General features: G+C 39.7%; 1 long non-coding RNA gene across 1 annotated transcript; it reads right to left on the bottom strand.

Moving 5' to 3' along the window:
- Positions 1-1,279: 1,279 nt before the first annotated feature.
- LOC125720734 (uncharacterized) lies at positions 1,280-15,563 on the bottom strand. Its single transcript, XR_007385554.1, has 3 exons — positions 15,484-15,563; positions 3,386-3,532; positions 1,280-2,924 (listed from the first exon to the last, which is right to left on the bottom strand). It is a non-coding gene; the product is annotated as an uncharacterized LOC125720734 (long non-coding RNA).
- Positions 15,564-16,189: the final 626 nt, after the last annotated feature.

The raw sequence follows: 16,189 nt of genomic DNA, 5'->3' as shown, positions 1-16,189 counted from the left end.
AAAAAGGGGGGGGAAACAAAACAAAGACAGGATGTGATTTAGTTGAGGGTATGAATGGATCGGCGGCAGAGGGAACGTAAATGAGAGCCAGTGAACGATGTGCACTTTTATAAGGGCTGACAATGAAAGGCGAAACAATAATCACTCACAACTTTGATGGCTTAAACACATTCTCTGGCTGGGCTTAGTGTGTGCAGGCAGCAACTGGCACGGGGCAGCAAGGTTAAGTAGAAGAGAAGGCAGCCATACTTCAGACTGGCAGCAGGCAGCACCAGAGATAATCTAATCAACGGCGCAATTCAATTAGCCGGGTCTCTGGGGCGGCCATCGGAGGCGAGTCGAGCTCAGCACCAGCACTGGGACCTCCTCCCCGACGGGCTGCCAGCCCCAGTTAGCCGCCGTAAGACCAATGCAGATGAAATTTGAAATATGAAAATCTCGGATAATTTATGGGAGTTGTCAGGATGGCGGCAAAGCCGCCGGGCCGGGCGAGTCCCCGCGAATGCCTGGCAGACCGGGCACGAGTCCCTCTCGCTTGGTGCATAACCCCGATGCGGCGCTCTCTCCCTTCGACACACGCACAGACCGACTCCAGCGCACAATCCCGCCTGTGTGCTTCTTGTGTGCCCCCCCTGCAGCCACCCCCCCCCCCCCCCAGCTCAGAGGAACGTAAATAAAAGAATAGATCATCAGTGCTGGCAGAAGTGGAACCTGTGAGGGAACACGGGCAGCGATTCTGGCAAATTACACCTCATTACGTCCGGGATTGCACCATCTCGCGCACCAGAGGAGATTTGTTCTCATCTGTGCGGATTCATTGGGATTTTTTATTTTTTTTTATTTCGGTCTCCATTTTCAAATGTGGAAATCAAATTACAACACAATTACTTTCCACCCAGGCAGATGTTTATGTTTGTGTAATGTGTTCTGAGTACGCCATTTTGTCTTTTCCCTATAGCCAATTTTCTTTCTTTGAAATAATATGTACAATAACACACACAAAAAGCACTCCCCCAAAGCCTCCCACCAGAAAAAAAGGTATTTTTATATTCAACATCCTTGCAATTTTCACTGTAAACATTAGATTGCAACTTATTTTATCTATTCACACTCAGTTCATCCATCCATCCAACCAGCTATCCATCCATCCATCCAACCAGCTATCCTGATTAGGGTCACTGGACCCAGTATATTAAATTATTTTGAAATAAGGGACTTATAGCATGTTTATAATATATGATACACTTATTGGCAAAATCGTAATATTATAGACATTTTATTTTAATGTTGTTGAAAAAGAAATATTGCAACATTCATGACAATGCATTTACATATTAGGAAAAATATATTTCATACATGATTTGACTCACATTTACAATATCTCAGGCTGGGTTATAAGCATTTTTGCTATTTAACCAGACGTTTTGATCAATGTGGTTGATTTTTTTAAGCAGTGACTAAGACGAAAGCCAATTAACAGTCTTCAACCAGATTTTATTACACATTTGGAAATTGTTCTAAATTTCATTATACTAAGTGTAGTTGACAATTATTGACTATAAACATGCAAAACATGGATCAGTATTCTGGATGTCAGATTTTCAACACTATCACGGATAGATTTATTTTCAATAGAGTATAAACTTGATATTGTTTTCACAAGACAAGTCTGTATTGGTACATTGAAAAGCGGCATAAAACAGTCATTTTTGGAAAATCAGTGTAATTGTGCCAAAGATTCCATCCATCCACAATCGGTTACCTGTACCTGTTATGTATTTCTCATGTCTACTTATTAGTGAGCTACTGGCAAGGGAGCTACTGGAAATATTGGACCTCCAACCCAGACCAATCAAATCATGTTACAATTTTTTTAGCCTTGGAATTATCCTTAACCCCCCCCCCCCCCCCATCTGCCTTAGCAGCACCCTTACCTACCACAAACATCACAAACATTATGTAATATCAGTGAATTGCATCAGAAAGGACTGAGTGTGTCTCTAATAATCCATGATGGCTTTTATAATTGTACATCCACTATAAATATCAGTAAAAGAAAACAAAAAAAAAACAGATTTTCTCTGCTGTCGAGTGAGTTGAAAGTCCGACCGGATGTTCCATGATCACAGGCATGCACTGCTGCTTTTGAAAGGGGGGGGTGGGGGCTTATGAGGACTGTGTGAACTCAGCATCACGTCCATCAGAGGCGGTAAAGAAAATGCATTATATAATATTACAATAGTGATTTTGTTTTTGTTACGAAGATGTGCAAAATGTGTTTTTAAATGACAATAAAACTGTAGCAATGTGTTATTTTAAATGTACTTGTCTCATTATTTATTCTCAAAAACATAGGGTGTACTGCCACTGCTAACACGATGGGCTAGTCACCTTCATGTCACAGCTTCTCAAATACAGGGGGTGGGGGGTTATTCCACAATGCAAGGTTTTTTTTCCTTTAGCCAGATAACTTTAGCAAAAAATGTAAGGATTGTCCAATAGGAATGTCACTTACCTGTCCTCTAATTGGATGTGCTTCACGTTTGGCTTCAAGTTGCCCTGTGTGGTAATTCTGCTTTGTGTACAGGATACGCGCTTCCACCCTGTGTTGTTGACTAACAAACAGATTTGCTTCTGTACAGCTACCTTAGTCAGAGACATGCAAGCTAACGGCAACTGTAATCCCCGTCATTGCATGCAGTGGCCTGAGACGGAAAAAGATGGAAATTTTAAGGCACAGGCACAGCGCAGCAAACTGGACATTCACAGGCGACGGCAAAGTGACGCAGCAGAGCAGCCAGCGTATGAAAAGGAGAGGCTTGTGAACGGTGTACTTCTCTTTCCTTCCGCCATTCATCACAGGGATTGTGCTCTTTTGGACTGTGACGGCAGGAATCAGGTGCTCATCCACCCCAATAGATTTCCTAGCAAAGCATCACACTTGTTAAATCCAAAGGTCAACCGGTGGCCTTTTGAAGGCGGAGACACAAAAGCTGCATTTCTGATTCTCAAGTGAGAAAAAAAACACACCATTTCAGAGACATTTGCAGTTCATGTTTTTACCAAGTAAATGGTGGATTATTTTATGCCTCTTCATTTATATCCAGTTTATAAAATCATATAAACAGGAAACAAAACACATTTCAAGTCACAAATTGACGTATTATATTCAGCGTTTGATAATATAAAGTGATGTTAACAACATTTTACAGAGTATAGCCTCTAGGTTACCACATTCAATTTAAGGGAACCTGAAGAGTTGGTGATAGATTCCTAAAACAACTCATGCAGGAATAACAAAATTTGTATCTGATTTAATATCCGCTTGATGCATATGCAGCCGTGCTTGGAGGCCTGGTTGCGGCTGGACGGGGGTGGTGCTTACTTGGGTGGAGGCTGCGTGTGAGCGATGGAGCGGTTGTGGCCAAATCCAAATGAAGGGGGGGGCCGTTGGGGCTGGCGAGTTGCAGGAATGGCCGATTACCCCCGGTCCCTGGCGGATGGCCTTGCTGCAGGACGTTGTGTAAGACCACTTAAGTAAATAAAGGAAAGCGGGTAGGAGATTATTGCTGTCATTGTGCTGCCGAAGATGTTGAGCTGTTCCTCACAGCGCCCACCTAGGACCTATCCGGAAAGGCCAGTCAATGGCAGACAATAGTGGCGTTAAGTATGACTGTGGGTTTTTTTTATTGAAGGTTGACCCCTCATATCTGGTGCTAGGGAGGGGGGAGTTATGGATCTATTGGTTGCCTATGGTGCCGCTCAAGACTGAAGCGTGGCAAGAATTTTTTTAGGCAGGCGGGGGGGGGGGATGGAGGTTTGACTGCCTGGTTGGTGTCCGGCCAAAATCCGCCGGTCACAGCACAATAAAGACCCAATAAGAAACCAAGATTACAATAACCCAATGTTTTTTATATTTTAAATAAACATTTCTCCCATAATAGTAGCAGAGACTTCCATGTCCATCTTACAGGTGTTTACAGGTGTTTGGCCCATTAGCAGGCATGGTTTGGTTCTTCCTTTTAAGGACAGTGTATCTCTGTAAGTCAAAAAGAAAAACCACACAAAATATGTATTTCGATACAAGAAGCACATTAGGTGTTTATAAGGAAATACAGTAGTGGCTAAAATTGTGGAAACACCTACCATTTTGCAGCATTACGCTTTAAAAATTGCTACACTAATATAGTAAACAATCAAGCCATATGGACAAATATACACTGGACGATTAATCAAGTAAGTGGAGCCACAGCTGAATGATCTCTAAAAACCGGAAGGGGTTCTACAATTTTCCCCACTAGTGTATATTTTAACGCAAACAAACGTACCATTAAGAATAATTCATTCTGATAATGTCACTTGTTCATTTTGCACTTCTTACTGCTTTCAGTCGCCTTATGCGCTAAAAGGCAGCCGGACTGCCACCCCCTTTAATTACCTCCATCAGCTTTTTTTTCAGTTTTTTTCTCCCTCCCTCCCTGCCCCATGTGGCACGGGTGCCACACCGTTTTCTCGGCGGCGGCCCTCTGCGTGACGGCTGAGGGGCGCTGTGTGTGTGCATGCGTGCGTGTGCGTTTGCCCCCCCCCCCCACCCTCCTTTCACCCTCCCCACTTCCTCCGCGGCACTTATCCGGCCTCAGACGGCTGGTGGCTCAATGGCTAAATGGATTATTGGACAACAGAGCACCTTCCCTCCCTGTTTCGCCTCAATATGCTTGGGCTGTGGCTATTGAGGCCGCCCAGCCCATCTACTATCTGGGCTCTATTGAAGCCTCTATGGGGCTTTCTCCGGCGAGGGCTCAGCCTTGCCCCCCGATTCATCAATCATCTCCCTCCAGGCTGGGTCTCTGCGTAAAGACATGCCTCATTACACCCTTCAAGGAGATGCTAAGGGAAGGGGATAGAAGCAAAGGACAGAGAGAGAGAGAGAGCAAGAGAGGGAGAGAACCAGAGAACAAGCGGCAGGGCAAGAGAAAGGCAGTGAGATGCATTACCTCCTCCCAGGAATCCACATGTATGAATTCAGTTCTTCCCTGTAAGTCCAATCTCATTTTTCAGGCCCAAAACCAAACATACACACATACCAACAATTATAGTAATAATCAGTGAAAATGCAAAAGTTCAACCCTACCATTAGATTAAAACCTGCACACCCTCGTGTGCAAAAACATGTATTAAATGTATACAGTGAAAAACCAAAGTTCCTCTGGTAGCTCTTAAATGTTGCACGCAATTAATTGAGTAACTTGTAACAATGTTGCCTTCATTCTCAACAGGAGAAAAAGAAGGAGACGCAAAGTGTCTGGGCTGCCAAATGTATCGTGTACAGTTGTGGTTTTTAGTTTTTATCTGGTCTTAGAGTCGGGAGTATTTTGACCCTCTAGGCTGCCATCGCACTTGTATCAGTAGCAAGTTCCTAAACTACAGCACACTTTAACAAACACTGTCTTTTGACGTTTTCATTTGCTAATAAAATACTGAGCATAGCGAAGACTGTGGAGGCAGCTGCCGAGTGGTCTGTTATATATCTATGTTAAGTTTTTATTACATTTATTAAATTTCCGAGGAAGAAGTCGCTGCCTTTTTCCTATACAGGAAACCTCTACGTCAGTTGTAACCAATCATATTCATGTATATAACGTATTTTGCATTAATTTGACAGACTGTTTGCTTTCTGATCTGAGTGCATTACATTTTTGCCATGTCGACCATCGTCACGTAAAAATCTGTTAAATCAATTAACTATTAATAATATAAATTGAGAACAACACTCTTTTTTTGTTTTAGTGTGTTGACACTGAAAACACGATACTTTGCCTCGTTATATACTAAGCAGATTAGCTGTTGTGTTGAGCTTATATTTACAGCGCAGCACTATGTATCTGTTGTATAATCTGCACTCCTCGAGAACCATCCAGTCTGCAGGCATTCGCTTTTCAACTTTTCAAAAACTGTAGCAATTCACTTGCAACTGGATCAGCGGGTGAATTTAATATCTATTCAAACGCTGACTGTAAAGAAAGAATCAAGAGACAAACCAGCTAGCAGATGCTACAACGCTCATTTTCAGACTGGCAAACACCAGTTTAATTTAACCAGTTTTACATCGGTACATAGTCAATCACATAGACAGGGGAAGCATAAACTAGATAACTGCTTAAAGGTATCATTATTACAGGTCTGCAAATATGCGAAACAAATCTTAATACCCAAACCTAGCAAGCAAGTAATCAAGAAAATTCGATTTATATGTGTGTGAGTGTGTGTGTGTGAGCGTGTATATACACACAAACACACACACACACACACATATATATATATATATATATATATATATATATATATATATATATATATATATATATATATATATATATATATATATATATATAATATTATATTATATTTACTGACGACGCAGAATAACCAGTTTCCGTTTTAGAAAGAGGAGAATTAAACTTTTTATTTTGTCTCATACCACACTGGAAGGAAATCGTTGAACTTTCAGAACAAAAATCAGCTTCCAAAACTACAACACATGCGCAGCTGAGACACTTCTTCGTACCTTGATTACTGCAGAAACGACAAGCTTTACCGACAGGTTAAACAGCATGTAGGGAAGGACGTAAACAGCTGGTACCTTATAGAATTTTCCATTACCGCTCTAAATTCTTTTAATGTAATTCTTAATTTCATGTAAACACAGGTCCTAATTATGAAAATACGACAAGCGTAACAACGAATTATAGAATTAAAATTATGAAATTGAAAGACAAAGCATTAGCGGTCTTAAAAGAGCTGGGCAGTATGTATACCGTTTACATCTCCTCTTTCCTTCCTTTTTTAAGGCAGCGCGCACTATTCCTGCGGCTGCTTTAACTTTTTTAATAACGATTTTTTTTTTCTATGCCGTAAACTCTCACTCAGTTCCTGGTGGAATTGCACAATCAGATTAAGGTTATATTTTACAGCAGACTGGATGGAGCAATAAAAGAGTGTGCACGGAAATGGGTCTTCGCCCATCAATTAGATCTCTATTAGCAGCCAATGCGGGCCTCACCGCAGGAAATGTCACGTCCCTGCTCGAGCCAAGCCGCTCCTTCTCTCCTGAAATTAAACCATTTTTCATGGCTCGAAACCTCGGTGCCAAACCGCCACGCTTTCTCCTTCGCCAGCTCCCATGCACAAAACGTGCACAGCTGCGTATCTTTTGCCACATGGAGCATGTAGGCTACGAGCGCATCGGCCACCAACAATAACGGCGCCACGTTCTGCAGCGTCCAATAGTTCAAGCACCTGCAGATCAGTGTCAACATAATCTATCATGGAAAAATTATATCAGCTTCATTATTAATGATAAAACATTCATTAAAGCGAGTGCCCCACATTAAGGAAATTAACACCACAATGGGTGACATACTGTACCTTTGAACCATCTACCATCGTACATTATCTCAGTCAGCCATTCTTGTTTCGAACGTTATTAATATTCATATTTTGCGTATTAATGTTTTTACGTTTCTTACGATTGGCCTCTTGATTATTCCTATTGCAAACCATTGTATTATTTATTTTCTACCTGAGACAGCCATAGGCCTGCGTGTTGATTTAAATTGTAGGCCAAGGATTTCGTTTTACGTAGTAACTTTCAGTCAACTACTGTCCAAAAAAATGTTTTGCCCTGCACACATTCGGAAAAAAATATTTCCGATTGTAGTTTAAAAATCTGTGATTTTTCCCCCCTGAATCATATGACCGGTTTTTGTGGATGCCTTTCTTCGGGGTCCACTTTTCTGCCAGCCATAAAGTTTTTGATGCATTCATCTGCGCTTATAGATATGTCTCTGTTTCCATAAGAATGTGCTACAATAACAATTGTAATGGTTTAGTAAGGATCATTTATCATCAATGACAAACAAAAGTAAGACAGTGCGTCAAATAAAGCTGTAAAGGGACGTTTAAAAGGCTACGGTAAGAAAAAAACTCGATGTTGGGGGGGGGGGGGGGGGGGGGTACGGAACGAAAACGAAAGTGTCACGAAATTGAAAAGTAACGTTTGTATAAAGAAAGTACTGTTGCCTCATTCAGACTTGGTATATGCATTCGAATGGACTTTTAGGTATCGACTTGGCAGAAGTATCTCCTCAATGCCTCAATGCAGCCAAGACAGACATGCTCTGGGGCTGATATTATAATTTTCATAATGCTCTTTTATGCGGAGCGAGTCTCCTTCAGTGCGGAGCCCGCAGAGATGCTGAAAGAGGCTTTGAAATATAGAGGACTAAAGCCGGTGAGAGCCCCGAGCCCCCTGCTGGAGTGAGTGGCATGTCGTGCCCCGGCTGGGGCGCATCTACTCCACCAGCATCAGCCATCTCCTTCAGGCCATCCTGCGTTCTCATTAGCATGCCAGGCATCATCATATCCGGGAGATGACCGAGGTATGCTGTGCCACTATTGAAGAACAGCACAAACCGCGAAACCTCTGAGTGAATTACAGCATGCACCCTAGGATTAGGAAAACGTATACGTCACCTTAACAAAATTATCATTTATTTAAAAATAGGCCTACAGGACTTATGTAACGCACTCATTGTGCGATCGGGTTACGCTTTAGACAATGTTTCACAAAGTGCGGCTGAAAGCCACTTTTGCATTTTGAATTGTTGACAGACGATTCAACGTCAAAATCACTAGCGTTAATTCATGCTATATAGTATAACAGAGGGCTGATAGTTTATTTGTCGCCAGTTTCAGTTTTATACATATAGGCTAGTGCTATAACGTACTGCAATCAAACCACAGCTAAAGTCTCATTCCCGCTATTTTCCCTGCTACTACACCGAAGCAGAAGACGTGTAAACATTTTTGCGACCAGTAATATAATACTCTAGGCCTACATTTAAATATCAACGAGGTATGAATTAGCAGTTAATGACTAAAATGACAGAGAAAGCAAAGTTTTCCAATTCCCTATAAATTCTGCTCTGAGATCAGACATTAACCAAACAGTCATTTAATGTTGCAACACACGTTTTGGGTACCTGTCGTAATTTGTAATGCAGACGATAGAATGGTTAATATGTTTGTTCCAGCTTTTAATCCTGGGCGATAAACAAGTTTTTTTCAACAATTTCTATCAAAGAAACGCCATTTATCATCTTACGAGACAGCATATTTTTTTTTATCTAGTTCTCTCCGTTTTAGACCAGATTCAGCATTTTTATGGAAAACCGCAGTCAATTTGATTGATGAAATCTAAAGATGTCTAAAATACTACCAAAGGTCCCCAACTGTGGCCCTCCAACGGGGTGCTTCAATGTTGTCATTGTTACTAAGAAATAAAGCGAGAAAACGTAAAGAAATGTCCGAAAAGTTCGAGATTTTGGTTTAAAGGGGAAAGAAATTAAGTTCCACAGCCATTCTTTCAGTTCACACGTGCAGACAGTGGGAAAGCCAAACCGTTTCCACCTCAGCTGGATACAATAGCTATTTGTCCCGAATATGAGCGTGTTTAAATGTGCGCAACACCATTATGCTACATAGTTGACATCAAACATGTAAAAAAACTCATTGCATAGCCCATTTAAATCGGCAATGCTATACTTTAGACTACAAAAAAAAATCGCATTTTGTTTACTTCCACAAAAGACTGAGTTTATTGATTATTCCGGTGGGAAGGTCTCCGATACAGAGCGTTAATATCCCGTATTTCGTCAACAATATCAGCATCATTTTTATTGACAGAATCATTACTTGGCGTTTATCGCAGCTCATTTGCCATGATGCACAGCAAGACTATGTCACCTGGCCAATTGACCTTAATTGATGCTCTCTTTTATTAAAAATATATGGAGCAAGCTACTACGACAGAAAAAAAACAACAAATAAGACCCCTCAATAAGACACGGCCACCTTAGCGTCACCTATGGGAGTTTCCATAAATCTCTCTTCATTTTAACTACATTTGCCCCCCGTCTGCTTCAGGCAAATGGGGCCCGTGTCAGGCTAGTGTTTATGCCTCAGTGCTTAAGACCACCTGCTCCAAAACACAGACAAGCTCTTGTCAATTAGCCACTGACGAGCAGGTCCTGCATTTGCCGGAAGCGCTTCAGCAACCAGCAGCATACAGTCCCTTCAATTAGTATCAATTTCTGTCGGGATCTCCAGGGAGGACGCATGGCGCTAGGTCAGGGCGAAGCGAAGAAAGTCAACAAATACAAGTCGTAACAGGCGGCCCTATACGTAAGAGCTTTTTAGACAATAGTTTCTGATGTGCTTCAATTCCCTGCTATTAATATGACGTCATCGGCATATCGAAAGTGTATTCCCGACTCCACAAATGACGTCGATATCAACATTGCCTTATTGCGATAAATATTTAGTGCGATTTTAATCAAATTCAACGTGTAAAGGCTACTGAAATTTTGTCAATTAAATTGTGACATTATTTTGGATTGTAACATTTGCTAAGAAAGTTCACGTTGTCTACAAAGTAGATAAACTTAAAAAGAATTCAGTGCACTCTGCGGTCTGTGTCACCCCAAGCAGCTGGTGGCATCTAGAGCACTCGCTGCCCTGGCCTTTGGCCTAAGGGGGGTTCGCTCGGACAGGCCTGTCCGCCCGGTTTAACAGCTCAGTGGTGGTTCGGGTCAGAGGGGCCAAGTTTCCAGCAGGACAAGCAAAATCTCCGGCAGTGGCAGCTGATTCAAACAAAACCCCAGAAGATCGGAAGGCCCGGGGAATCATTAGGGAAGGAGTTTGTTTAACTAATTAGCAAGCTGTGTAGTCATGGGGAGACTTGTAGAACAAGGCACTTTTTGAGGAAGATTCAAGGTTCAAAGTACAGGATGAGGACACGGCAGATTCGGCTGTGTAGCGCCCTGAAGTTCAAGAACAGTGCAAACAGCGCATGCCAGCGAGGAGAAAGAGACGGCAGTCAACTGAATAGGAAAATAAGTCAAATGACGGTAAAGAGGGGAAAAAAATTCCAAATTAGATATGGGAAAGTTTAGGGAAGAGGTCGCCGGGTCAAGAAAAGTCAACAAGAGTGCAGTCCACATAACAGAAGGAATTTAATATTAAAAATACATAAATCTTCAAGTGAGGGCAGCAGCATAATAGGGACAAAGCGACCGAGTGTTGGAGTCAACACTGATTTGTTAACGGCAACAAAATTGATTGTTTCAGGTTGTTAACATTTAACACAAAAGTTAACATCACAATAAAAGTTAAAGGCAAAACAGAATTGTGTCCACAACCATAATTAAAATAAGCGGGAAAGTTGCAATCGTAAGAATCGCAAATCGATTTCTAACTGCGTGAACAGAAGAGACTAAAAATATCAATCGATAGAAATTTCATAGTTCAATATTACACTATATGTAAATACATTCCTTTTTACATTAGTGTTGATTTAAAGTAAAATGTACCTGTTGGTGAATTATTTTATTGACAAATACTTAAATAGACCATTACAAACAACACCAGAATTAACAATAACAATGTTACTCAACACGTAATATCAAGGAAGATATTATTTCGTAGAAAAGGCGCATCTGGGGTCAGTGCCAGTCGGTCGGACTCCCATAAAGATGTTCCAACTTCACCGCCATGCAACATTCTTTATCAAATTACCCCTTTCATCAACCGGGTAATACCCATCTGTTTAACAAGCCCAAAATCTTTCGCCGATATCCATACGTATCTTAATAGCTATATTTTAAAATCCGGGGGGAGGGGGGTGGTCCACGAAGTAGGATTTCTCAGTTGGGTTAACTTGAGCTAGAAGTCATTGTTCAATAACAATTTAAGTAAGGGCCATTCCTATGACAGAAAAGTCTTCTAGCTAAAATTAACCCAACTAACTGAAATATCCTTCGAATGGTATTTATTTGCTTAGCTGTGTTTCAATCGCGGTATTAAACGATTAACAGGCAAAAACTGAAAAAAGACTCGCGCGCGCACACATACTTCTCAGATAAATGCCTTAACCTTAAACTATTCCCAATAGTAATTTTAATTTTATGGTGTAATGAATAAATTCCCTATTTAAATGACAATTTCGAAATGCCTCGATTTAAACGAGCATTGAAATGTCCACAGCCTTATTTAGTTCATTCTTTTTATTCTGTGAAGTTGTGTTTTTACATCACATTTCGAGGCAATGATGCAACTGCATAAAACAGCCATAATGTCAACGTCGGCTTTTCAGCGAGGTCCCGTATTTCAACCGCGTCTTTTTTCCTCCTAATTTGTGTGCGCGTGAGCCATAAGAACTCCATCTGACCTCTGGCAGTTGCGTGTGTGTTTAATGACCTCTCTCGTACGCCTTATTTGTTCCAGATCTGTCTACAGCGAGCTCAAATACCATAATTCACCATCAATGGCATTATTCGGGAAATCTTTCCATTTTGACAATTTAATACCGTGGTTTAAGCTTCATCGTGACACTTATCATTAGTTTGCACAAATATGTGCGTAGATACGGGTCTTCCATTGGATCCCTCCTTGCTTTAGGGGAACATCCTTAAATTAACACATCCGATCATTGAAGCAAGGTAGAACGAAAACGATCCCACGCGCAGGCCTATCTAGACCAGCCTTAAACAACCCGACAATTACTACCAGGTTCTGCATTCTGTCACGGAACAGCTCAATTTAGCGGCCGTTTAAAGGGATTTCTGAAATATTTTTCCTGTGAGAATAACACTCAGAAAAATTATTCCATGGAGACCTCACCTTCCACAGCGCTTCAATAAAATAAGCATCAAACCCACTCGATGAGTATATAATTTTTAATATATATGCAATACATGTTCACTTTGTTACCTTGACTGACAGAAAATAATATCGGCACATCGCAATATCCATCCATTACTTTCAAATGATCTGCACGTTGTATCTGCTTGTGCATTGATTAATTCATTTCCTGATTGAGTCTGATAAAGCAATAACTATATAGCTCGGGTTTTAACATTTGCTCTTCTGGGGTTATCTAACAATGCCTCTTTTGGGAGCAGGACGGTCAAGTTGCTTAAAATATTTTTATTAGACCTATATATATTTATAAATATTTTAATCTTATTAGTTTTAGTCTCCATTAAAGTTGGGGTTCGCTTAGGCAGCTTAACACATTACACAATTATTAACACGAATAGTAAATGACATCACTCTAGTTTAGTTGAAGTTTAGTCGTGTTTTGCGACTAACTGGGTAATACGCAAATTCGTTAATATATACGTTAATATGCAACACTTACCGAAATGTTAAAATCCTCTTACTATTATATAAATAATGCATTAGCAATTTAAGATATGTACTGCATTCTGTAGATTCATAATGAAATAAAGAGATAAAATAATTAGGGAAAATATGAAGACAAAAGGAGACAAAGGGGTGTGACGTTGCAAAAAAATGGAATCCGCAGAGATAACGCACTACAGAAATTTTACATGGAAAGATGCACAACGTTTAATACGGAATGTGTGCAGGAAGTTGTCTGGCCGTGGGCTCCACCCAGCATGTTAGCGAGAAACAACGCTGAAATCTAATTTCTTAGTGGCGGAAGATTTGTATCCTTATATATATCCTGTAGTCACCGTGAGCATATATGCAAAAATAAATCTACTTATTATGTAGTTTCTGCGTTTTACTAGTCCATTTGCAAATATACATGGAATCGGTTTAAAATCGTACAGCAAAAAGATTACACGCGAATATGAATTCAAATGATTTTTCTCGTAAGAGTCAAGTCTTCCATCAAATCGGCTTCTAACGCCAGAAAAGACTATAAAGGAATACAGGAATGTGTGGGTACGCCCAGTCTGTTTTGTACGCACAATTACGAAGTGACCGTGGCTAGTTGCATTTGAACTAAAGAACAAATGCCTTAAACACACAGGTCATTCAACTCGTAGATTATTTAATCAGTGTTTAAAATGTAATGTTTAAATGTTTTGATACATTTTTTGGATAAATCACACCACTCTATGCTAAACCATCTATTCGACCCGCTTAAGTACAGGCCTACAAATGTGATATATACTCATCTGTTAAAGTGTATTTATTATTTAAGAATTATTGAGAAGAAAAAAAAACTGAATTTGTTTTTATGTTTTACTGCACACTTTCGATGCTTCCTTTTATGGTTTGTTTTAATAAAGCTTTCCTCATCGCGCTTCTCATTTTTAAATAAAGGATGTGAATAGCTCCCTTTGGTCGCTCGCCTAATGTTTTCAAATCACAATTCACAGAACAACTAAAAAGGCCCACTCTTATTTACGGTAGTCATTCCGCTCTAATTTCTCGGGGTCTTTTCACTTGTCACGGTTTTGTTTTTCGGCTTTTCAATTCCATTCTCTTTCACATTTGCTTGATTTCTTTTTATTTCAATACAGCTGGGAAAATAACACAAGCTTTCCTCTGATTCCAACGGAACTTCCATTGAAGCTTTGTTTTCGTTCCTTTTCTCTTTTTTTTTTTACCTGTTCATGGCTTCACTGTCCATCGTTTCCCCTAGTCTGAAGGAATTTTCTACATCGGACTGTCCTGAAAATGCTTGGTAGCAGTTGGAGATTTTTTAAATAACCGACCAGGAATAACGGAACAGAAATATAACGAGAATTTTCGTTTCAGATTAATAAAGATTTTTAATCTATCAAATAGCGTCCTAATCGTCAGTATTCATTACATACAATTCATGAAATGCAAAGGGGTTCCTACAATGACATCAAAGTATTGTCGTTGTTCAAACAACAATGGTAATATTAAAATAATGGCATTAATACATGTATTATTTTTACGGTTACGTTTTTGATATCCGTTTTCTTTCCGTAAATACGTTTGCAGTATATAAATGAGAAATGTCATTTTAATAAATTGTACTTTTGGGTGTGTTCATGCTCAACGAATGCACTGTGGAACTAAGAATACAAGCGGAAATAAAATACAAAAAGCACTGCACAAAACAGAAACAGAAGATGACGAAATTTAGATATTAAAGAAAGAAATAGAATGTATGCACAATAAGCCAATGGGAAAATTCAGGATTATACATCCTTCTCTTGATATATTTAATATTCGAAATGCGTTTTGTGCTACAACGAATTTGTTATGGCTATCGTCACATATTTAAGAAGTAGGCCTTAAGCCTAAAACAATAAATCACTTCAAAGTTGGAATTAACAAGCTAAATATAGATATTGATTATTTAATCCGTATTCTTTTAAATATTTAGGTTTAAATAAATTTTAAAAAAACAAACGCATACTTACACGGAAAGTTCACGTGTAGCCTAACATCATATCGAGCCACTCAGCTTCTACTGTGTTTTGAGAAATGTTTCCTATATCTACGTGAGAAGCTACTAATCTTCGGTTGAGCAATTAAAAAGGAAATATGAGCATAAGGTCTACAGTGTAATATAAACGGAGCCAAAAACAAATAAAATTATCCGTTAAAATCACCATAACAATAAGTACTTACAGCGAACTTGAACCAACCTGGGAGACAACAATATATCCGTTTTTGTTGCTATACGGTGGGATTTGTCTATTTCTCTGACAGACTTAAAGGAGTGGGAACTTTGCATCCTTCTGCACCATTTTATACATGATGAGTCGTCAGTAATAGGATTATTAAACAAAAACCGTCTCAGGCGCTGGCGTTAACCTTTTTAAATGCCTAATTAGGTTTTTGCACAGAAACAATTCGATTTAACATTGCATTACCTATATTTCCAGCTGACGTTCAAGCAACTGAAAATGCATTATACGGCTATCTGCCAAAAATCAAAATATATATAATTTCACAAACAGTAAATGTACAGTACATATTTTAAAAATTCTATCTGTATGATCTTCTAAACTAATTACCCTCGGCTGCTGCCTTGCTCAATTAAGGTGACAGGGAAGCATCGTTCTATTGTGCGCCATCTGGCGAGTGTTTTATGAAACACAATCACCTGCGTTTTGTAAACTTTTCTTTTTCTTCCGTCTTATTTCTTTTGGGCTTGTGTAGGCCTAACAGTTACAGCAAAAGTACAATTTATATAAAGATTTATAAATGCAGCTGAAAATAGTTTATTATTGAATGCCGTGTAACATATTTCATATAGGCCTATCAATGAGGATTCCATACGCTGAACATGAGATTGTATGTAGATTAAACGTGCATGGAAAAGAAGTAAGAT

The sequence above is a fragment of the Brienomyrus brachyistius genome, chromosome 25 (genome assembly GCF_023856365.1).
Source record: "Brienomyrus brachyistius isolate T26 chromosome 25, BBRACH_0.4, whole genome shotgun sequence".
Taxonomy (NCBI): domain Eukaryota; kingdom Metazoa; phylum Chordata; class Actinopteri; order Osteoglossiformes; family Mormyridae; genus Brienomyrus; species Brienomyrus brachyistius.
The sequence above is the reverse complement of the archived record's forward strand: the minus strand, read 5'-3'. Positions and strand labels throughout refer to the sequence as shown.